Source organism: Eupeodes corollae, chromosome 2, assembly GCF_945859685.1.
Source record: "Eupeodes corollae chromosome 2, idEupCoro1.1, whole genome shotgun sequence".
Classification (NCBI taxonomy): Eukaryota; Metazoa; Arthropoda; class Insecta; order Diptera; family Syrphidae; genus Eupeodes; species Eupeodes corollae.
The window spans coordinates 111144516-111170753 of NC_079148.1; the positions used below are offsets into that span (position 1 = coordinate 111144516).

Consider the following 26238-nt stretch of genomic DNA (forward strand, 5'->3'; position numbering starts at 1 on the left):
TTTTTTAAGTTTAAAGTCTCATTTAAATCATTTAAAAATTTCTCATCCATGACATCTCACGCAAGTGATGGTAAAGTGAGTCCATTTTAAAGGATTAATTAAAATTTTAAACGTATTATAGCCTTCGAAGCTACTTCTGTATGACCGAACTTAAGGCAGAGAAGAGAGTCTACAAAAAAAGTAAGTACTCGTACTTAAAAACAGTAAAAGGAAAAGTACTTGTAATTCCATTCACTCGACAGAAAAGCAAAGTCAAATTGAAATTATCTATCAAACCTCAAGACAACTTTTAATTCAACTTGTTTTTGTAAGTATTGTAAGTTGTAATTGATTATAGGCTATAGATATTTATCAGACAAAAGATTTATGGCAGATGACTCCTTGACATTTACCTATTGGAATATAACTGGGTACCTGGCGCTGGCAACAAGACGAGACTAGTCTCGGTTTCGTCTCTTTGAACCAAGACGAGACAATACCATTTTTAAACCTGCAGAGACCGGGCTATATATTTTATACCGAAATGTGCCGAGAGTCTAGTCGATGTCTTTGGGTATTATGTTCTTCTTCGAGTTAGAAGAACAAAAATTCAAAAAAATTACAATCGATTAGATCTGTTTGTATTTAAGCTCATTCAAACTGTCCAATTTTCTTTTCACATCGAAAATAAAGGGCACCTTTTGGGAATTTTTTGATAACGTCAAGCTTTCAGATATTCGGAATGCCATTTGGTCTACCGTTATTCGTTAGTCTTCTGCGTGCCCGCAGCAGATACTGAAACAAGAAAGACATTTTTGGATTTTGACGAGACCGAGACCGAGACTAGCAAAAGTCTCGTCGGCTCTGCTCTCTTGACCAGTTCTAATACACTTGCCTACAAGGTAAGGTGAATCTTTGCCATTTATTTGATTATTTCTTAGAACTTCGATGGCTCAACCATAGGAGCTATTTATTTTTAACTTCCATAGGAAGTTATTGTAATGGGTCTGATTTGTCGAATTGAAAATTTTGACATTTCTTGACGTTTCAAGGTCCCTAGAGTCAAAATAAAAGATTTTTTGAAAGATGTCTGTGCGTGCGTGTGTAGGTACGTTCGTACGTCTGTATGTTCGCGACGTTTTTTCGTCATCCAAGAACCAGAAGAGATATTGACTTCAACAAATGTTGTTATACAGATAATAGCGCAGAAAGGGCTCTCAAGAAAAATGTGTGGGTGGTTTTTTTTACCATAGCAGTTTAAAAAAAAGGTAAACATTTTGGTTAACCCTTAATATCTAACCAACCAATAACGAAAGAAACTTGTGTTAAATTTTATATTATTTATTGTAACGTGATACCAAACAAGTATATTTTTGGAAAAAATCCAATTAACGGGTTTTTTATAAATCAAAAAAACTGAAAACAAAATTGTCACCTCGAAAATCTTAGGAATAGAAAATGGTTGTATCTCCAAAGCAATTTGTTGCAACGAAGAATAACGTTTTTGATATCAGGTTAAAACTACATTGAATTGAAATTTTTTTTATAAAAAATAAAAACCTAAAAAAAAAATTACTCAAACTTTGTAAAATAATTTTCAAAACTTTGAGATATTGGCTTTCATCTAATTTTAGCTTATAAAAAATATTGTTTTCAAAATTGTGAGAAAAAACAATTGTTTTTACAAAAAATAAAAACCTAAACAAGAAAATTAATAAAAGTTGGTAAACATTGATTTTCGACTCAAATATCTTTTCAAAACTTTTAGATATTGGCTTCAAACTGATTTTATCTATTAAAAAATAATGTTGTCAACATTCAGTTAAATTTTTAGAAAAATCGAATTCAAAGTTCTTTAACAAAAAATAAATACCTTAAAAAAATTAATAAAATTAATAAAAGTTCCTATCATTTTCGACTCAAATATCTTTTCTAAAATTCAAGATATAAGCCGCATCCCAGTCTCTTTTCCAATTTCTAAGGAAACAGAAATAGTTGAAAACAAAAATACTTAATGTAAACTTCGAAGATAATAAAAGTATACAAGTTAAAGAAAGAGCAGACCACTATCAGTTCTTACAATATTGAAATAGCTAATAGTCAAACAGTTAGCATCGGCATCTAAGAGTTTAAAACTTCGTGTTATATTGACAACACTGTTACATAAAATTGTAAATTTCTAATTTATACATTTGGGACCGTTTCTTTACTGACAAATCTGACATTATTGTATATTTGACAATACTTTGTATCAGTGGCGAGGCGTGACTTATTTATAAAGTTAAGTCGGAGAAAAATGAGGGACTAGAAAAAATATCAGAAATGTACTTGCTGAAAAAGATCTCCCAACTGAAGTAACACTATTCGGAAGTGTTAAAAACAATCTACTGAAATTAAAAAATTGAGGAAATGTGTCGCGTAACATGTCTAACATGTCTTCAAGGTGACGAAGGGATGGAGTTGTATGCAAAAACTTTAAGTTCATTTTTTAAAGCCCTAAAATCGAATATTCCATGAAAAATATTTATTAAAGAAGATATTTTTTTATACGGCATTGTTGCTACAAAAGAATCCTATTTCCATTTATTAAGAATGTTAATCTTAGAATACTAAATTAGTAAGAGATTTATATCTTGCATTAAGTTGACCTATAATATTATCTTTAATTTGTGTACAAAAAAGCGTTTATAGCGCGTTTTTGAATCCGTTTCAAGCAATATCTTTTTCAATGGCGGTTCTCCGCAACCGTTAGCGTTTAGACTTTCGAAAATTGATTCAAATTTCTCTATGAAATCAGAGCCAAGCCAAGACTCAAAACATTCTATTTCTCACTTTGCGATTTCAACATCCGTTTGTTTATTTGTAATCAAATTGAAAAGAACACCAGAAATATTTGCTTTCTAATTTAATGGATAAGCTCAAAGGAGGGGTAGAGTGTCCTATTTCTACCACTTTTTTTTTCTTTAAGAAATTAAGTTTCTCAAAGTCATTATTTTCATCTGACAGAAAATCTCTCAAACAGCAATCTATTCCTATAAGAGCCGTTGTGACTTTTAAGTTACTAAAATTTAAACAAAATGCAACCACATTTCACAAATCACTTCCAATTCAAATTTTGTTCACACTTTTATTTATACACCTTGCACTGCAATCTGCCTCATTAATATTGGCTACTTGTGCCACTTAATTAAAATTACAGTAACTTTCTGCCAAAAATAATTCCACTACGCAATTTTGCTTAAGTGGCAACCCCTACTTCTCAAACTTCATCCGCCGAGAATGAAGGAAAATATGAAATAAGTCCATAGAAGACGGGTTACGTTTGGCTTTTTTTCCATACAGAATGGATGAATTTTTGTTTGCTCTATGAATAACAAGTGTAGTGCAGTGCGTCAACGTTCTGTTTTGCTTAGGCTCAACCTGACATGCGCAACAATCTTGTTTGTTTTTGCACAAGCAAGTGAATTTTCAGATACATAGAAATTCATCGAAAGAAAGGCGGTGAACATCGGGTTATTTCTATGCTTAAGAAAACGTTGGTTGAATAAAGAAGCACGCGCCTAGCGAGAAGTAAAAGAGGAAACGGAAGAGAAAACAAATTTTGCTCTATTCAGCGATAAATTAATAACCCGGCATACCTTGAAAGAAGCAAATACATGTTGATTAAATTATTGTAAAGTAATGTCGATGCCACAAGGGTTGCTGTTTTATGATTTGTTTATATACATGTTGCATGAAGTTTTTCTTGTTGATATTGAGATTTACAAAAGGTAAGTCGATAGGAATCGACTTGTATGGTGCCTTCGCCACTGCGTTTGTATTAAGTTTAAGTTGTGAGTGTAAGTCACAAAGCAAAAGCAAGATGTTATGATGGTGTTTATTCTCGAATTGGCTACCAATAAAATGTGATTAAAACACTATTTGCAATAAAATAAAAATTCAATGATTTCACTTAAAAGGTAATCGCATTTTTGTCATATCAAAATTAAACCTCTTATTGCAAAACGCTTAAGGTCTAAACATATTTTCGATTAAAAAATCAAGGAAAATCTAAAAATATTGAATTTTGGAAAAACATGATGTGTATGTAAAATTGCAAACAAAAACTACCATTTCGTTCCCAAGTATTGAAAAATTATCTTAGGATATTTTCTTGTACTTATATGTCGTGAAATATTTGAATTCTGCATTTTTTGGGATGAAATTTAAACAAAATAAATAAGGTTGAAATCGCTTATAATTGTCAAAAAACAAGACCCTGTGGTTTTGTGGATTTTTACTAAGCTGCTTTTAGAAGTTTTTAAAAATTTGATTCTGAAATTGAAGTTAATTAGAAAATTTTGTCGTATTTAAAAATTAGAATTTTTAAAAATGCTGTATATTGATATTTATTTTTATAACTCAAACTTCTTACCATAATCAATCGTAAACAAAACAAAAAATCATAATTTGAAAGTAATTTAAAATAATTCAAGCCTTCAACTATACAAAAATTCACCTTGATACTGAGATAAATGACTCTTGACAAGAAAATCTTGTTATCCTCTCACTTTCAATAACAGAGTCTCACTCGTTTTCTTCTTGTTAACGTCGTTGGGTGTAAGCAACACATGTATAACTACATACTTTAACCTCTCTTGCATATAACAAGGAACTTAAACTCATTCGAGGTCACATCGCACAAAACCTCGAACTCTCCTTTAAGCCCGCAGCAATGAAGAACGGAACACAAAATAATGCAAAACAAGAAATAAGCCTATATATGTTGAAACCTAGATACCGTCCGTCAGTTCCAAGCACCAAGTACGATATGTATATAATGGTCATTGTTAACGGCCAACCTCAATCGATGTGTCCATGGAATTGTGGTTTTTCTTCATTTCATTCCAGCAATTCACACCACCAATTCAAAGCCTTGCTAGGCATATGGATAAATGAAAAGAATTCCGATAAATTATAGGTGTAACTTTCAGAAAAACTATACTGCCCCAAACATCCGCTAAAAAAAAATAAAAGTCCCACGGTGAGATGATGGAGTCTTAACGATGAATTGGCATAAGCTCGAGGCTACAAATAATTCAAGGACGAAGTGCAACCTAAAGAATGAGGATGTTTTGCCCCTTATACCAAACCAACTTGATGATGACTTGTTGGAAATACCCATGTACTGTACAATTAACATTTTATTTTTAACTGTCAATCTGAAGTCATGGTTAGGCCAACAATATAAATCCTCGAATCACCCGTAAATAGGATGTCGAGTCAAAAAATCATATTTCGCCATGAATCCATTAATTTTAAAAAGCTATGCTGAGGAGGACGCCATGCCAGCAGCAATCGGAATCGACACCTCCCAAGATCACAAAATCAAAGTATATAAGAGCAGTCGGATTTTCGCTTGACTTTGGTAAGCCTTAATTAGTTCCAAACGTGCGAGGTAATTACCAAACCATCATAATGCAATAATGCGGAACTTTAATTAAAACTGTGCACAGCATTCAACAATGGATGATGACGATGATGCTGAAGTCAGGAAAGATATTCGTTTGGTGGTGTTTCATCCGAGTAGTTGAGGTACTGTGTCGTTGTCATGGAGCAACGCGGTGGCATTATAATGTATATACCATAACAAACCAATGCTGATGATGGTGCGTCTTTGTATGACCTTTTCATGGAGTAGATAGCTGTTGTATCTTCTATAGGATACCCTACCTAAAGTCTCATAAATCATCTTCTTCTGTCGATCGCGCAATGGAACGGTAATCCAATGTAGCTGGCAGTAGAAAAAAAATAGCATTACTTACAACTCGAACAACAATTAAGAAAAGATACAAAAAATATATAAAAGAAATATTACATAATGAAAGAGCATCATGGATAAGATACAAGTCGAAGGTTTTTAAACATCGTTTTCGTCGAGTCAAGCCGCGTCGTCACCAGACTATACTGTGGAAAAAGTATTTGGTAATATAAGTTTATTGAGACTGCAGAAAAAGGTCTTTATGCCAAATGGTTTCAAGCTAGCTCGTTTGTAGAACAAAACTGCTTTCGAAGATTTTGGAGAAATGGAAAGCTAAAAATCTATCTAATCGACTCTAAGCATTAATAAATTTAATCAAACATATTCAAACTTAAGAGAAATGTATTTAATTCGACTCATCGACAGAAATTTTGTTTGGGAAGTTAACGAACAGACCAAAAATATATGCAACATGTCGCAATTTAATAACTACAAAATTTAAAGTATAACAAGGTTTTAACTTAAATTAAAAATAAATTACATAATAAAGGTTTTTTTTTTCAATAAATTTTAATATTAAAAATATTAAAAAAAAACGATTATTTTTCAGAAATATCAACTGTGGGGCTTTGGGATGGCCCCAAAGAAAAAAGTCGATATGTTTTAAATCATATTTTCAGTCGACATTGTTAATTGTTATTGAACAACGCACACGGTTTCGTTTCTGCACAGCACTTACTTGCCTCAACATTTCAAATATTTTCAAAAGTGACGAGAAGGTGATTTATATTACCGGTGTTTTGTTTTAAAATATATCCATAGTATAGTAGGATTTTACACGAATAACAAAAACAATATCCATAGTATGAATACTACCGATAAAAGTTAAAGTAGAATCTTACTACGGACGGGTTTTTGACATTTATACGAGTCTTGAATGGATCTTATGTGATTTCGTTCTCAAATGTTGGTACGACCGATATTGCATTTGTATCTCGATGGTTGTGTTGGTTGAGTAGTTGTGCATTTGGAATTATGTGTAATCCATTGGGGAAAAAATAATCTGTTACTATTGATTATATTTAGTTTTGTTAATGAAAATGGACTAACTGGGTTAATTTTGTAAGAGAAAACAATGGAAAAGATAGTTAAGCTTTGCTTTGTTTCCATTAAAGGCTTACCTCAGTTTAGATTGAATAAATCTTTTTGGTGTTTCCACCATACAAGAATATTTAAGAATGATTAAATTTGACAGTTTTTTCTAAAATGCAAATGGTGTTTCGATGTTTCTTGTAAAGTGCAAGTAAGATAGTTGGTTCGTGTTAAGCAATGTAGAACCTACTCCATGTTGATTTTTTTAAAATTTGATTGAAACAAAACTATATTTTTGTGTACACAAGCATGCAAATAGACCATAATCCATTATCTATATAACCAACTCCTCCACGCAGGTTTTTCTTCACAAATTCTGAATAGACTCCCGACCGGAATCCAGTCAAATCAAGCTCTTTTCAATTCGATTCAGGTATATAAAGAATTGAGACGAGCTTCAAGCTCGCTTCAATACCACAAGTTAATGTAGTAGTCTACGAACAAACCCCCTTCTTGAAGTTTTTATTTTATGTCAAAGCTGCAAACGTTAAATGAACTTTTTTTTATAGAATCTCAATTTCCAGATATTTTCTTACTATTTCTTCTTGAAAATTGTCCATTTTATAAGTTTTAGTTAGTTTTTTTTGCTAAGTTTCCATTTTATAAGTTTAAGTTAGTTTTTTTTGCTTAATTTTAACAATTGATTTTAACAAAACTTTCTTCTATCTTTATAAATATGGGGAGAAACCCCAGAATTTTTTCCAAAAAAAATTTTACAATTTAAATTGACACAAAGAACAAACAATAAAAGAAAACTATTGGTTCTGTAACAAAGAATACAAAGAAAGGTCACCTTGGGAAAGTTCGCTAAGAACAAAAGAATTTTACGGTCGCCGGCCCCGCGATCTCCATAGACTAAGGAAACGAACGAAAGTCTAGCGGGTTAAATTTTTGGCTCTTTGTAGCCAACCACAAATTATGAGCAAATATAAAAAGCTTAAAACTCACTCGAAAAAAAAACACTTAGCCTTTTTTGGTAACAAAAGTCGATCCTGCCTCTTCCTTATCCTATTTTTTAAACAACTCCTTCCTTACAAATCTGATCAGGTTTTTTCAATTTTAAATTTTATTATCACCCAACGCAAACTTACAAGATTTTTCTTCCTTTTTTTCTTTTTTTCAAAAATTTGTCACTACTTTTTTCTTTCAAGACCTCTCACTCTCTTTCGCTTCTTTAAAAGTGCCATATTCATGGCGAACTTCCCTCATCCAAGAGGCCGAGACAAGTATGCTATCCTACTCTGACCCTTTTTTATGATCTGGTGTTCTCTTTCGGTCTAACTGCGACACATCGGCTTTTTCGCTGGGGTGCATGCCTATTTCAAAAACCAGTCAAACCTTAGTGGTCTCTTTCACCTTGATGATTCGAATACCAACCTTGGCTTAATGGACGAGTTCAGTTCTTATCCGTCGAATCCAATTGGTCTAAAAAAAAGTAAACGAAAAATTATTGAGAGTTCGGGAATAAAATACCCCATCCCGAACCGGCCCAGTTTAATAACTTTAGGAAAGTGTTCTTGTAATTAGGAACCTTGGCATTTCTCAACCAAGATTGAGAGGCAGGGTCCGATAGTTCGCAATCTAGACTCTAAGCCCGTAGACTTCCGTGCAGACCATTTTAGATGAAGGAAAAACACATCGTAAGGTGACCTACCTTAGTATTCCAACACTTTAGGTTGGGCATGAAGCCATAATAATTTTAGGGTGGTGTGCAAATAAGAGAAAGGATGCAAACTATTCGTTGCACATTGGTAAACTCTTTATTTTATTTTCCTTTGGTGGGCCACCTATCGCACAATCAATAAAGCCTTCTTCGTGACTCATCCGTCACACAATTATGCATTTTGTGAACGCCCGTCACAAATTTTAAAAGTAACTTAAAATGTGGACTCCGCATTACCAATGAAAGACTTATTTTGTTTGCTTTTCCAAAATACAATAAGAGCACGACACTGACTGATGGAAAACAGGATTCAAGTGAACTCTTAAAATATTTTGAAGCCGCAACGACGAAAGGAAGGTTTAAAAAAAGGAAAAAGGATATGAGATAGGCTGGTGAAACTTGTTGTGGTAAATTTTACTGCAACACACTAACAAATGCAGTATTCCATCAATATACCAACCGTATCTATTTTCAGAAACAAGAATGGTAAGGACATGGTTTAGAACATCCTAGAATGACCTGGGTGCTCTAAAATCCAGATACATTCATTGAAGTTGTTCATCGACAGCTAGTTACAAAATGTTTGCCATTTTGGAGCATTTTGTACTTGAAAAAAGAAATTGTTAAGATAACATAACTTCTTCCTACTATTATTATTTTTTGAACTCTATCTTTGAAATTATTAAGCGTATGCAAAAATGTTAGGGACAAAGTTATAATTGAAATAAAGATGTAAACACGATTGAAGCTATACAAACTAAGATTGTCACGAAAAATCTTTTTATCTAATTTTGGTGATCAACATTTTGAAGGCACAGATTTTATGAGAATTGTTACATGTTCTTAAAAACATCAAAATGAAGTTATAAACAAAATTCCAGATAATTATCTCTCATTGGGATGTGAAAGACTAATTTTACTGAACTTAGGCGACTTATTTTGACATTTCATCATCAAAATGAGTCCCTTATTCAATGTGAAATTTGTTAACTGTTTCTTAAAAATGATCGTTGTGTACTTTGAACAAACATTTTTTATTGAAAAAATTAAGAAAAAAAGAGAACAATTGAATAAGTTAAACTGCAAAGTTTGAAGGTTAATTTAAGTATAAGTTTATTACAAAGGTTAAAATAGAATCTCCAATTATAACATATATCTTTGCGTTAACTTTAATTTGACATTGAATTCTTTTAATTTTTCGATAAGTTTAATTTTACATGCAAAAGTTGGCAATACTGTTTTTAAAGTTGAATTTACATTGATTATATTTAAATTTTATTAATTCTATTACTATTATTAATGTTATTATTTTCTTAAATATTTCATGCACATTTGAATTGTATTTTGACTCAGAGTTCTGCTATTTTTTTTAATCGGTTTCGTTTAAAGTTTTCAAAAACACTTGAAAGTCTTTTCCAAAATCTTCTCTAAATTCTTCATTCATATTCGCAAACTTACATATATGTATATGGTTCTTTCTCATACAAAAGACTATCTACACACATTATATTAAGATAAAACCCTACAAAAAGGCAAGTAATTGCCTTTCATTTAAAATCGACTTAACCTATTTTTCAAAGACCCACTGAACTTCCGCAAAAGTGAAAAAAAAACTGCAAGTTTTTGTGTGAGGTGTATAAAGTACATATTATTATGTCTGCCCCAATGAACGCAATGCACTTACATACATAAAATTTACAAAAAAATCGCTGAGACTTTGACTCCGACTGCGATCAAAACCGTAACAATACCAGGCCATGGATAACTATTATATGCACCTAACGATGTGATGCTCTCTATTTTCATCGAACATCGAATGAATCGATCTATCGATCGATCGGTTAAGTACAGGTAAAGCAACATAATATTTGTGGTAAAGCCCCTCTTGGAGGTTTACAACCCCCCACCACTTCCCATTGGCTTAATGCACACAGCACATTGCGCAATAACACAAACTCATTTCTATTATGACTACGAGAGTACAACCAGTTCCATTTGGCAAAAAAACAATTTTTTTGCTTTGGCCAACTCTGCCTAGACCAATGCTGATGTAAAAGAGAAGCTAGGTTAATATGAACAATATATGCACTAAAAGGTATGAGCTGCAATGTACCAAGGGGAAGGGTAACAAAACTTTGCAGATTCTATAAATCAAGTTAAGAGGAAGAAGCACTAGCTTGAGCTTAAGCTTAGCAGCACGTTATCAGACGAAGCATCGCAGTGAAGTCTAAGACAGAGGTCGCGTAGTCGTTGTCGTAGCTGGGGCACTAACGTTGCCGCGACGGCCAAGAAGGAGAGGTTGGAACAACATTGTGCAATGGACACGTTTGGATAGAAGATGAGGCCTTCTATATGATGGCATGAACGTGAGTGTATTTTCTAAGGTTTGTATCAGAGTTATGGTTGGAATGAGTGGAGGTTCTTTTGCTTTTCAAGCTTTTAAGAAATTGATTATAGAAAAGGGGAATTTATGAAAATATTAAGTAAGTTATCTTAAACCAACTTATTCTGATAAACAAATCAATAGGAGCTTTATGAGCTTTTAAAATTATTTTTTTCTTAGACCCGTTTGCTTTTTAAGTATACAATTTCAGATATTTCGTATCACCTTAAAACTAAGTATACATACCATAAGTTCACTTTCCAATTTATTACCCACGGAAATTAAAATAATTTGAATTCTTTAAAGTTCACTGATTACAAATATATAAATCAAACTATTTCGAATAATAAAAGCCTTACCACAATAAAATTAATTGTAGCAGCATTTTTTATTTTTACCGGAAATTATATTGTGTATAAATAAAACGGTAAAACATTGGTAGAAACGCATTATTTCACTAAGTTTGTGGGTTTAACAAATTAAGCTTAAGAGCCTACGATTCATAATAAGCTAAAAAAGATGTTTACTTGAATAAAAAATTGACATTCATTTATAAACTTTAAATACAGAAATGTTGCATCAACAAAACAACAATATTAACCATAAAATATATGTACATTAATTAAATATAATTGTTGCCAAATATGGCGCCATTTCACGCGTACCGCGGCTTACACACATTAAAAAACAGCTAATATTTGTAAGTGTCTATAAGAGTAAGTAAGCGTGATGCGTTTTAATCCTGTTCGACTAGATGGCTTTGGCTGGATGAGTAATTAGATAGTTATAAAAAAAAAATGAAAACATACTTTAAAATTTTGACCAAACGAGTCTTTTAAACTGATCACCTTGGATTAATCGCAATGCAACGCAATATTTCATTGCTAAGGCCTTATCAAGTAGGATACAAGGAATTAGATGTCAAAACACCAACGACGAATTGAATTATTATAAATAAACAAAGTCTGGTATAATGGAAGACGATCTTCACTCAAATTTTATCACATAGCAATTATTTAATATATTAGATGACTTCAAAGATTGAGGAGAAAGTAATAAAAATGGATTGAATTTAGTTTAAAGAAGATTTTTGTTTACGGGAGCTAATAATGATACTTTTTATTAAGAATTAAGCAAGGGTTTGCCATTATGTTCTTTTTTTTTTTAAAGATGTCGAGCAATTAGCAATTATGTCTGCAATAATGCTAAGAATTTCCGCTTTCAAGGAGCCAATAGTCTCAGGCTTATCTGCAGAGCTGAGTGACTTCACATAACCCCACAAAAATATTAATGCGGATTTGGATCAGTTCAGTAAATTGTTTGTTTAGTTGGGTCGCGAGAACAGAATCCTCATTTGTAATATATGTTCACGATTTGCAAACATTGTTCAGGAGTAAGTGTATTCATATTAAAATAGGAAATCAAAATGAGCATCAATCAAGTAACAGCTGCTGTCAAACGTACCAAATCCTAAAAAAGTATTGCCAGATTAAAAACCATACTTCTACATTGCTAACATTGTTATGTTATTTAAAGGCTTTTGATACTGTTAACCACAAAATTCTTTGTAGAAAGCTGCGAATTAACTTTGGGTTTTCTTTAGAATTCTGTAAGCTTGTTCTTTCGCATTTTAGCGGTAACATTTCTCAATGTTTTGAGCGGAGTGCCACAGGGATTTATCCTTGGACCAATCCTCTTCTCAGTTTATATAAATAAGTTACCAAAAGCTGCTAAACATTGTTTAATTCATCTTCTTTATTAATTATATAAATATGTAAATAGAAGTCTTAGGTATATAATTTGTATTCAAATTCTGAAATTAATGTTAAGGCTTGCAGCACTTTATAGGACTCATGTCCTACCTTGTAAGCGACTTTTGAAATAAATGAAATTCAAAATACAAATACTTCTAAAAAACACCCGCTAAATCTTTGCAGATTACAGGACTATAAATAAAAAGTTGGAATATGCACATTTTTGAGAAACGACCCTTAAACAACTAACAGCCTTGTAAAAAGTTAAGTTAAGTTTTAGTTTCACCCGAAGTTATAGAGGGTTTTCTTTTGTTTATTTAAACTATAGGTTTGGACAGAGGCTGCGTGTTTAGATCATATGCTCAATATTCTCTTTTCCAGCGCTCTAAATTATTATCAAAGTAAAATGCTTGTGTTTTGCCTATAATACCATTTAAAGCTGTATGCTTATTTATTTACTTAAAGAGTGTATTTTGAATACAAAAATTTAAAACTATTTTAAACCAACTTTAAGCAATATTAAAAAGAGACTGGGATGCAATCCACACTGATAAATTCCCATCCTGTTTGTCGATTTTTATTACCATAAGACTTTAACAAAATATTCATAACAATATTTTGTGTATCGTAAATTATTCCTTATTCTCTTAATATTTGAGTCGAAAACTAATCATTACCAATTTTAGTCGCATTTTTTTAAAGTTTTTATTTCTTATATAAACGACTAAATATTGTTTTTTTTTTTTTTAAAGAAAATTTACAACACATAACGAAATGATTTTGAAGTCAATACCTTCATTAATTTAAGAGATATCGAGAATCGAATACCAATTTGCACCAATTTTGTGTATTATTTTTGTAGAGTTTAATTTTTATGAAAAAAACTGATTTTTATAAAAAAATTTACTGAATTTCGAAGACAATATTTTCTATAAGATGAAATAAGTGTAAAGACAATATTTTTAATTTTTGAGAAGACATTTGAATCGAAAATCAATTAAACAAGTTTTTTTTTAAATTTGTATTTCTTGTATAAACAAACACAAATTGTATTTCTTGTATAAACAAATACAAATTGGATAACCAAAATTAATTTGAAGTCAATATCTACTATTGTTTACGAGATATCGAGAACCGGACATATTTTTTACCAAATTTGAGTACTATTTTTTGTAGATTTTATTTTTTTATGGAAAATGAGCTTTTGGATTTTTATAAAAAAAATACTAAGTTCGAAATATTTTATTTTGTTTAAGATAAAATAAATTTGAAGCAAATATTTTTAATATTTGAAAAGATATTTCAGTTGAAGGTAAATTTTTACCAAGCTTAGTGTTGTTTTTTTTAGATCAATTCGGTTTTTCTCAAAATTTGCGAATGATGAAAGCAATATTTGTAATAAGAAAAAATGTTTATAAAACCAATATCTCAAATTATTAAAAAGATACATAAGTCGAAAATACATTTTTACCAACTTTTAGTAATGTTTTTTTAGGTTTTTATTTTTTGTTAAAAAAAACTGTCACTTCTATTTCTCAAATTTTACCAGATGTCAAAATTATTATTCTTCGTTGCACAAAATTATTTTGGAGATAAAATAATATTGCGTTACAATATATAATATTCAAGTCTCTAGCGTTATTGGTTCGTGAGATATTTTGGGTTATCCAAAATGTTCACCATTTTTTTTAGATTGCTATTGTAACAAACCACCCACTTATTTTATTTTTGAGAGTCTTTCCTGCATTATTATCTGAATAACAAAATTTATTTGAAGTCGATATCTCTACGGACGTACGCACGCACTGACATCTCTCTAAAAATCTTGTATTTAGACTCTAGAGACCTTGAAACGTCGAGAAATGTCAAAATTTTCAATTCGACAAATCGAACCGTTTACAATAACTTCCTATTTGAATTTAAAAAAGTGAACATTTTTCTAATTTAAAATATCTCAGGGACCAATAACACAACCGAATTAAATTAAAATTTAAGCTGTATAATGTGATGTGATACCAAACTAATTTAATTTTGAAAATATTCAATTCAAGAAAATAATGGTCACTTTGATTATTTTGCGACTAAGAAATGATTTTATCTCCAAAATAACTTTAAAAAACGAAAAAATAACAATTAGAAACTGTAACCTTCTGAAGGTTGAACTTATGATTGAATTAATTACTCTGTCTATCTGGAAAGATACTCTAAATCAATTAATTTTGTTCCTTTTTCAACACTTCGCCAAAAGAATAATTGTTTTAAACATGCGTTAATCTCATCCGTTAAAGTAGAGCAAGGTATAACTGGTAAAATCTGTCCGAAAAGTTTTATTACTTCTGGAATAGTTCTGTTTGATGCATAGTGGTTATGATATTAAATTGTAGCGCCATCTATTGAATATTTACTCAATCCAGCTCCAAACGATAGATGGCAGAAATAACTTGCAATACAATAATATTGCGATCATAAATTGAGATGTAAGCTATCCTATCTTTCAAGTTGGATCAAACTGACTGAAGTCGGTTAGGTAGTTTAGGAGCCCATCGCGGACAACTATCGTAACAAGTAATTTATTTATAATAGAATGTGACGTTATTCAAAATTGGGACGTGCAAATAAATAATTGAAAAAAAATAAATATTGAAGAACTGAGAACTAAAAATATTTGTCACCTTGAAATGTTATAAACAAAACATGATATTATCTCCAGGATAATATTATTCAACAAAGAATCATTTTTTTTGACATCCGGTAAAATTTAAAACAAAAATTGAACGAACAAACTTGTAACAACTTAAGAAAAAAAACTGTTACTGAAAATTTAATTTCTGATTAAAATTTCTTGAAAAAATATAAAACTTAATTCATCTAATAAAATTTTGATGCTTAGAAAAAGTTATAACAAAATCCAATCGAATGTTTTATTTTGTTAAAAACCTGACAAGTTCTTCAAATGACGATTTGGCTTATTACATGCAAATATAATTAGTTTACAATAAATTGAACTTAAGAACTTAACTTAGAAACAACTTTCTATTAGGGATTTCATTACGACTTCATCTAAATTCAATCTTGCAGTCTCCCTTCGATCCAACCTAGCCATATATATACTATATATGTGGATAGAAATTTATCGTTTCGATTTCTCAATCGGGGTTTTAGTTCACCATAATTCCAATAGTTTGGAATCCATGCATTTGAACCCAATGAACACGGCCATTACTTCTCTTTGCTGTCATCGGCCGCCATGACATATTTTAGTTCATATCCTCTCAACATTTTTCGTTGATCTTTGCTATTTGGCAGTACCTAACTGTTTGTGTAATTCTTGTGTTCGCGTTTGTCTCAAATTCGAAACCAAAAAATTAATTAAAAGTATTTATTTTAAATGCGCGGTAAAAAAGTTTAAATAAAATGTGAAGTTAGTTGTTAAGTTTAAGTTAATGCAATAAAAATATCGATTAATTGGGAGGTTAAGTGTTTTTCTTGTAAAATGTGAATTATTACCGTTAAAGTATTTTCTTTTTCATTCATTCCGTAGCTCGGTCATCGTCGTCGCTCGTCGTCGGTTGGTTGGTTGGTTTGTTCTGTAGTGTTGGTAATGTTAATTGGCGGTTTAATTTGAAAATTTGAATTTGGTTTCTTTAGTGTTAAGTTCGTTAGAGCAAAATAAGAAAATTTATTCTAATTATGCAGTAAAAAAGTGAATAAAAATAAAAGTTTTCGTATTAAAAAAAGGCTTGAATCATGTAGTGTCGCGTATCGCGTATCGCGATAGGTCCCGTTTGTCTTGACAAAGAAGTGAATTTTCGATGTCAATATTTTGAAAATATAATTTGAATGAAAATGGGTAAGCAATTAAGCTAAGAACTTCAAGAATAAATTGAAGTTGTAGCTGTTTTCTATATTGTGATATTTGACTAGTTTAAGCATTTTTGAAATATTTTTGTAGTTTCTAATTTTGTGCTTGAAATCTATCGATTAAAATGACGGCGGGATAATATTTTATTTATGTGACGCCATGATATTTTTCACAACATAAAAGTGTCACATTGATTTCTAAAAGTTTGTTAAAATGTTTAATTACTCCTTTCATTAGAATGAAGATCCAAAAGTATTTAAAGGGAGCTTTAAAATATATGCAACTCCGTTTAAAAGAGTTTTTACTTTATGCTTCTGTACAGTTGATAAACTTGCCCTAACCCATAACTTATCCCTGACTATAGTTTCTGATAGTACTGAATATTTCGAGATGTTTGAGGCGTTAGCGAAAAATAAATGCGCCCTTTATTTTGCCCCCTTAAGATAATGAGTTCCTTACCTAGGCGTATTCATTTTGCGATTTCAAAAGTAGATCTAAAGAAGAGGCTGGGATGCGACCCACACTCATAACTTCCTTTTTTAAGTTGTGATTTGAATTATTCTTAAAAAATCTAAAATTACCAACATTATTTTCATATAATGAAATAGTTTGATTTCGAAATCTATTATTGTTAAAGAGATAAGCATTTCTTAAAAGTTTGTATGTCTTATATATACATAAATAAATACAAATGGGATAAATTGAAATAATTTGAAATCACTATCTTCAACTGTTTACGAGATACCAGGAACCGAATATAAATTTTTACTAAATTTGGGTACTATTTTTAATGGAATTTATTTTATTTTACAAAAACAGACTGTTGGATTTTTATAAAAAATTAACTGAATATCGAAAACAATAGTTTGAAATAAATATGAATCCGATATTTTTCATTTTTGAAAAATATAGTTGATAATGTTTACCATCTTTCATTAATTTTTTTGTTAGATTTTTATTTATTGTAAAAAAACTATCTTTTTGATTTTTCTTAAAATTTTACTAGATGTTAAAAACGTTATTTTTCTTTGAACGAAATTGTTTGGGAGATAAAATCATTTTGTATTCGTAAAATTTTTGTGGTGAAAATTTTTGTTTCAGTTTTTTTTTGATTTATAAAAAAACTGTTATTTGTTTTTTTTTTTTCAAAAAATGTACTTGTTTAGTATGACGTTACAATATATTATACACAATTTAATTCAAGTCTCTAGCGTTTTTGGTTCGTAAGATATTAAGGGTTAAAAAAAACACCCACACAATTTTCTTGAGATCCCTTTCTGCTTTATTATTTGAAGTCGATATCTCTTCTGGTTCTTGAGCTATGAACGTCGAAAAAAACGTTGCGAACGTACGAACGTACTGGACATACGGACGTACATACGAACGTACGTACACACGCACGCACAGACATCTTTCTAAAAATCTTTGATTTCGACTCTAGGGAACTTGAAACGTCGAGAAATGTAAAAATTTTCAATTCAACAAATCGGACCATTACAATAACTTCCTATGGGAAGTTAAAAATAAATTGAGTGGCGCAACAGCACGTAAAAACCCAGGCCCTAGTGACTTACACTCCCATTCATATTTGACTCGTTAACACGGCCGGCACCAAATCAGATTTAGAGGAAATTATAATGAATATAATTGAAGCTAAATGTTTTCCAATTTTAAGTTATGTACATAAATTGTATGAACATTTAATCTGACTTATTTAAAAAACTCCCACTACAATGTTTCTCGTAAGCCAAGAACTATTTAACTTCTGTAAGTGGGTGAATTATGAGTTCTATTTCTCATTTAAAAAGTTGATTGTTCGATAGTCATAAATAGAGAAGTTTTAATAACTATGGGAGTTATGTTGTCATAAAAAATTCACTAAATTGAGTATCCACACACTGCTAATAAAGCTAACATATAAAGTGTTCAAAAACAGCAAAACCCCAGTACACAAAATGCAACCAACACTAAGTATTATTATGAGCAAAACCAAGAAATGTATTTTTTTTAAAAATAGTAATCACTCTCAATTTGAAGCGGATTTGCTAATTCATTATATTATTACCGGACCTGCAGGCTAGGCTATAGCGCTATATGAAATAGGCTACAGCAACATGTGCATAGCGTTTAAGGAAATTAATTTAATAGAATAAATAAATACGTTTTACAAGTTTATGATTTAATTGGACTTCGGGCAAAAGTCCGGTGATTCGAATGGAATGGAAAATAAAATAGAGCTACGTTCATGAGGTGGAGCATTCAACTCTGCATTGGGGCTCGGTAAGGGTACTCTTTATAATCAAACATTAACACGGTGTATGGCGTCCAATACTTACATTATACAAAACTTATAAGTTCCAGATCAAAGCATACGTTTACAAAAAACTGCACACTAACATGAGTGTGGTTTGTTCCATTTGACAAATTCAGAAGCTATTTTCCTTGAGAGTCTTTCCAACTCTCGACTTGCCTCGCTCAGCTTAACCAGCTCAACTCACCAGCACAGACGACGATCCAAAGAAACTTTATAAAGTTGTCAAGGTTACCTTCTTGAGGTACCTACTTACATACATAAGTGAGCGGCACGAATTAAGCGAATGTCATAATCTCGTTCTTTTTCTCTTTTCGAAAAATAAAAATATCTCAATTGTGTGACAAATTAGGGCGGTTGATTGCAGTGATAATGACATTTATATGGTATCTTGTGATTGATTACCTTCTTAGCCAACAATACCATGGAATCTTTATGATTCGTTTGAATAGGCTTTGGTGGTATTATATAGCTGATGATGGTTGTAAAGATTTGGTTGGTAGGGGGTGATCATTGTTGTTGATCAATATAAAAAGAAGGACAGGTAAAATGCGGTCCAAAAGTTTTATAGGTTACTTGTCACTCTATGTTTGATGATATCGAAGGTGATTCTTTATGGCGCTAGCCGCTCAAAAGGTTATTCGTAAACAGATCTGAGTTTTGGATTGTAAATTGTATAAGCAAAGGAGAATATGCCATAAATCAATCGGTGTTAAACTTTATATGAGTTTTATTAAACGTTCACTAAATGTGTCTGAAGTTGTAAAAGATATGTGTATTAAAATTCAAGGTGTGAACTTCTCTACAAATCAGTGAGTTAAGTGCTATCAATATTATAATGTTGAGGTGCACGTATCAATGTTACCTGAAGATTTAACAAATTTTCCCAAACTAAGTTTATGGTCTTTTATTAGGTTGGAGTCGAAATAATGTACATATGTGTCATAAATTACTGTGTTTTAAAATTATATATTATATGAATATGTATGGTCAAAATTCCGTTGTCAAAAATTCTGTATTTCGAAATGCTGTAAGTGGGCTAAAAAGAAAAAAAAATGTGAAGTTTTAACCCATTTACATCATTATGAAGTTCAGAATTCTTCAAGAAATATTATGTTTTCTTAGAATAAGGTATCATAGCAATGTTAAGGGACCGAGCTGGCTGGAGACGCATGTTGGTTGAGGCCCAAGACTGCCCTCGACTGTAGCGCCTCCTAACGTAAGTAAGTAAGTAAGCATTGTTCAGTAATATTACTTTAAGGAAACGTGAATTTTTTGAATGAGTAAAACATTGTTAGTTTTTAAGTTTTGAACTACTTTTTTTTATGAAAACGTTAATGCTTTGACATTTGTACTTTTAGAAAAAATAAATTTGTATAATATTAGTTGAATGCATTTAATAATATTTTATTTATAGTATTATTAATGTTCTATGATATTATAAATCAAGATCTATCCATAACACACTTTGCAATAATGAAGTAATTTGTTACGAGAAATTCGGAGATACAGTAATGTCTTCAGTGTTTTGTTGACACAGCCATTTAAGTACAGAATTTAAAATAAACAGAATTATGACCAAACATTATATTATGATAATGTTTGGTCATAAAGAATTCTAAAATATAGTACATTGATCTTCTTCTTCTTTTCTTTCGTGGTTTAAAGTTTGTAGAACTGTCATTTTTCACAACTGTATTTTTAGTTGAAGTTCCCGTGGCATGATGGTTAGTGCGATGTACTGTCATGCGAGAGGTGTTGGGTTCGATGCCTGCCTATGCCACCTAAAGTTTTTTAACGAGTACTGCCTCTTGCGAGGGATTGAGAAGTTCTCCACGAGTTATTCTTATCATGAAAAGTGCTTTCTCATATTTGTCGTTCGAACTCGGTCCCTTCCATTCCTGCAATTACTCGCACACAGGAATGGTTGAGAGTTATCAGTAACTAGGCCCTAATTTTCAAACGGACTGTTGCGCCACCCAATTTATTTATATATTTTATTTTTATTTTCAGTTGAAATTTAATTGAAAAATATTTTAACAGAAAATTCATAAAGTAAGTACAACTTTTTGTATCATGATTGGGTCAATTAAACAATAATTCACACTTATCATTAGGCATAATATGCCAATACGGAATTTACAATGAACATTACTCAACATAATCACCAGCTACCTTTCTTTTTATTTTAGTAAATTGATTTTTTAACTTTAAAAGAGGAAAAGATGTAAAAACGGAAGCTTACATTTGTTGCAACAGTAATTGGCATAACGACAGTCCAGTAAAAAAATGATAGTTGTGAGTGTGCATTTTAATAGTCATACAGATTTCCTTTAATCATCTTTTGATTTCAAGCGCGTATCTAACTTATTTTTATCATAGGGTGCCTGTTATTATAAGAAAGTCGGTATCGCTAGACTTCCAAAAATGTAAACAGTTTAAAGGTTATCTTTTCCTTATTCGGCAAATGATTTTAAATAACTATTAAAAAACTCCACTGCAAATGGAAACAATATGATTTCATGAAAATCTATCATCTTTTTCTTCATTCCACAATAATTAAATGCCTGACATCTTCCCAAAAACATGACATTAGATTAAATATAAGAGATGGGCAGATTGCTGAGAATATTTTCAGACACAATCAACTATTCTTTCTCAACTAGCATTCAAAGTAGCTTTGCATCTCGGTTTATCTTTTTTGAATTGTGCTATAGAAAATCTTTGAGAAAGCGAAACATACAAATAAGAGGCCTTACTATGTAACTCGATTCTACAATTAAATTGCTCGAATTCGAAAAATTGATACTATGTATCTATTTGAATACTTTCAATCCAACGAGAATCGAATAGTTTTAGTAGTGCCAACTATATTCTTAAGAACCTTCGATTAAACGAGGAACTACGTAACTCGAAAGTAGAATTCAAATCAAGGTAAATAATCACTCTACATCAAAATAACGTTTTGACTTTCGTTTCTCTTCCTTATTCCTCTCAATATTCATTATCAGCGGGCACACGGCTCTTTCTTTGAAGTCAAAACTTCGGCAGTATTTTTGACATGGTTTTGGTTTTGGTAACCTCTTGTTGCCAAAAACTTCAATACAGGCCTGTGTGAACTAGACCCTCACCCAAGAAACTTCTCCTTCGAGCTCGGTCCCTAGCTCACACACGAAGAACTTCTCGAACCGACCCAAGGTGCTTTGATCCGCTTTTGTCATAGTCCATGCTTCTGCATCGTATAGCAGGACGGGGATGATAAGGGTCTTATATAGCGGCACTTTGGTCCCTCGAAAAAGGAATTTGCCACTCAATTGCTTTCTTAGCCCAAAGAAACAACGGTTAGCAAGAATTATTCTGCGTTTACAGCGGAGCATAGGTAGACGAAGTCCTTGACTACCTCAAAGTTTCGTCTATCGACGTCGGTGTTGTATGTCCTTTCTTTACGACATCTTGTACTTTGTTTTGCCCTATTGACATCAGCATATGCTAGTAATTGGACAGACTTTTGAAAGATAGTGCCTCTAGTGTTGACGTGTGAGCCCTGCACTATTCTTTTAAGCACGATGTTAAAAAAACCACATTACAGCGCATCACCTTTTCTAAAACCTTTTTTGACATCGAAAGGTTCTGTTAAGTTATTTCTAACCTTATGGAGCAAGGTGAATTTTCCATGCACAAACAGACGAGTTTGGCAGGGATGCCAAAACTAGACATGGCTCCATACAGCTCGTCTCTGTAGATGCTGTTATATGCGGCCTTGAAATCGATGAAAAGATGGTGGGTGTCGATTTGGTGTTCTTGGGTTTTTTCTAGGATCTGCCGTAATGTGAATATTTGATCGACTGTCTAATTTCCTGGTCTAAAACCACACTGATAAGGACCTATTAGGTTGTTGACGATGTACTTTGGACGTTCACATACTACGGCAGAGAAGATTTTATAGGCGATGTTAAGTAGACTGATTCCTCTATAGTTGGTGCAGTTTAGAGTGTCTCCTTCTTTCAAGATCGGGCAAACAATACTGAGGTTCCATTCCTCGGCATTCAAGCCATCCACTCTAGCGGCTTTATTAGACTTCAGCTAAGAAATTGCAATCTTTACTTCGTCTCAGTCGGGAGGACGGGATTGTTGGCTTTCGTCATCTATGTTGAATGGAACATCCTGCCTGACAGCGGAATTCGGTTTGTCGTCGCCATTATACAGTCCGCAGAAATGGTCCTTCCATATCCTCAGCATTGACTGCGGTTCCACTATGATGTTTCCACTTTCGTCCTTGCAGCCTCCGTTTTTAGGTTTATGTACCTGTGAATTTCTTTTCACCTGTTCATAAAACTTTCGAACTTTGTTCTGCTTTTAAACCTCTCAACATCTTCAACCGCATGCTTCTCATGCCCTCTCTTTTTCCTTCTAAGAAGTCGGCGTTCCTCTCGGCTCTTCTGCTCATAGAGCTCAAGAGCAGCTCTCACCCTTTTATGCAGCACCGCTTTGCGGGCCTGCTGTTTGGCTGCTTGAAACGCAGCATATTAGAGGCGGCTTCTCTGATTGTATCTTGGCAATGTTGCCACTGGTTTAAAGGTTATCTTTTTTAAATTCTGGTTGGTTGGTTTTGATTGGTTTTAAATAATAATCAAAAAATCGACAGCAAGTTGATTAAAAATAAATAAATTAGGTGGCGCAACATTTCGTTTAGAGCTAGAGCCTAGTGACTTACAACTCTCAACCATTAATGTGTGTCGAGTAATGTTGCTGGGAATGGGGAGGGTGGTCAACAATTTTAAGCCGTATCTCAAAGTGAGAAAGAACTTTTCATTACAGAATTACTATTGGAGAATTTGTTAATTCTTTTTTTTTTTTTTTTTTTTTACACTTCAGAATTTCAGAAAGTAGTAAGCTTATAGCAAGCGTCAAACTACGATCAGAGGCTCATCCTCGCAAGAGGCAAGAGGCAGTATCCGTAAAAAAAAACTTTAGATGGCACAGACAGGGTTTAAACCCAAGGCTTCAGGCATGACAGTCCATCACGGTTACTACACAGCAAGTTGAAACAAAGTAATAAATGATAAAATGTCATGGTGATACCTTTTCATTAAATTATCACCATGACAAAATTTTGTTCTACAATAATTTAATGCTTAACACATTTCCCCAAAAACTTGAAGTACTAATTAATATAATGAATTGGACTTCTATCCGGTCAGAGAATATATTCAGACGGATTCTCGACTAGCAATCAAATCTGTTTTGCATCTCGTTTATTATTTAAAAATTCTGTTCTTAGATTTCTGACATTCAATTTAACGAAGTCAATGTTGGGAAGTATTGATTTTTTTTTTCAAACGTGAGTGTTGTTCAACCCAAACTGTTGCGTCTTTTGAAAATAGTGAAAAATTGTCATCTTGGCCACTGTGTTGAGAAACTCAGTGCCGTCTTTAATCTCCCAAAAACCGTATCGTATTGTTGAGAAGCCAATGCAAAGAGGGACTTTTTTGCGCGGATAGAGGAATGGTGGCAACTTTTGTTGGAAAATAATTTTTGGAGCAACATTTCGGGTAACGGTGGGCATCTGTAATGCCGACAATTTTCTTTACTGACATTGACGACATGGATATTGAAGACTTTTTGATTCATGAAGGATGTCACAATCGATCTTTTGCGACTTGGTTATTTTAATAGGCCATTCTGGAGCAGTGATTTGGCCACTTTGTAATAGTTAAATGTTTAAATACCGATTTTAAACAAGCACCCCAAACAAATTTTATTAATAAAGGGTTATGTCATCTATAAGGAATGCTTTATCTTGTATTCGATCCACTCACTCTACAAATGTAGGCTATAGTTAATTCAAATAAAAACAAAAATTATTTAGAAAAGAAAACAAAGTATTCTTCTTTTGAAACCAAAGCCGGAATAGATGATAATTGTTTTTTTTTTTTAATTCTTAATATTTCATTCAAAATGAAATTTTTTGTTTAATTTTCCTTAATTTAAAGAACTTAAAGTTGTTCAATAAACATCTTGATAACAATTAACTTATTCTGCATAAAACTTGACAGGCAACATTCCAGGCGAAATCATCTGATCCCCAAAGGAAATAAATTGTTTATCTCTTAAAGTTCCCTCCCCAACAAAGGCTCCTGCTACGTATGTGTCAGCTTATTAATCAATCAAAATCAGTTGTAATTGCAATTAAAAAGATAGAAGAGTAGTAACAAATAAATTTTAATTGATACAATGATTGGACGAAAATTTCAATGAGTTTAATATTGTAAAAACATAGGTCGTTTGTATAAACAATGTGTAATACATACAAAAGGTTTAATTAACTTGATCCTTTCATAATTTTATTTTACAAATATTTTCAAACTATTCACATATTAAAAATAGAGGTTCATAATATTATATGACTATATGGTTATGGTTATAATCACTTCATTGAGCTTCTCCATCATTATTATGCTAATTTCAATAAAGGTCTAATTGTATTTTACACAAAATCTATAATCCCTCTATAACTGTCAGTTATAAAACAAAATAAGATATCAACAAAGTAAAACTATACCTGCAAAATAATAAATCGATTCGTCTACTCGAAAAAAAACACACCCACAATTTCAAACCATTTTGTGTATAAATGCTCATCAAAAATGGACAAATTCCAACTAATTTGGGAATTTCTAAGATTAAATGCAAAATTAAACTGGTATTCGACAAAAAAAAAAAAAAAAAAAACAATTTATAAAAGCTGTTACTGGTCTTGAAAGATCAAATTTGACAAAAACCGAAGTAGTATCATCAACACCTCCATCTCATGAAAAATTCAAACAAAATTTAATATGCAAATCGATGAACAAAGTCATACATGTGAACTAATAAGCTCGAACCGAATTAATATATCTTGGGCAATCAATCTTGATGATAATAGTATCAAGTCAGTGGATTTGTGGTTTATTTTAAGAAATAAATGACATTTTATTGTCAAATTAGGCTTCTCTTGCTCTGATTGAAAATTCATTTATGTATAATAGGTATAGTTAAATATTCGACAAGATTATAATATTTTAAATATTGTTACATTTGCCGAGTTATCAATTTTAAAATAACCTTCGAGTTCCTTCTTTTTTCGTAAATTAAGTTATCAGGTTATTTATCATGTTAGCAAAAAGGTCAAGGCCATCGTTATTGTGTTTTTTAATTAATTAATTTTTGGTGATGTCTCCAATTTGTGTAGAATTTAGTTGGACAGAAAATCCAGTAATAATTTTTGTTTGTTTAATTAATATTTACTTAAAATTTGATTTTTTCCGATCAACATTAAAAATGCATATATGAATATTTTCGAAACAGTACAAATTAAACTTCAAAGTACAGGTATTATTGGAGAAGCAGAGAAA

General features: G+C 31.7%; 1 protein-coding gene across 2 annotated transcripts in view; it reads right to left on the bottom strand.

Moving 5' to 3' along the window:
- The window catches only part of LOC129947308 (U-scoloptoxin(01)-Er1a), a 47077-nt gene that overhangs the window by 9687 nt on the left and 11152 nt on the right, over positions 1–26238 (bottom strand). The gene's annotated exons all lie outside the window — the stretch shown is intronic.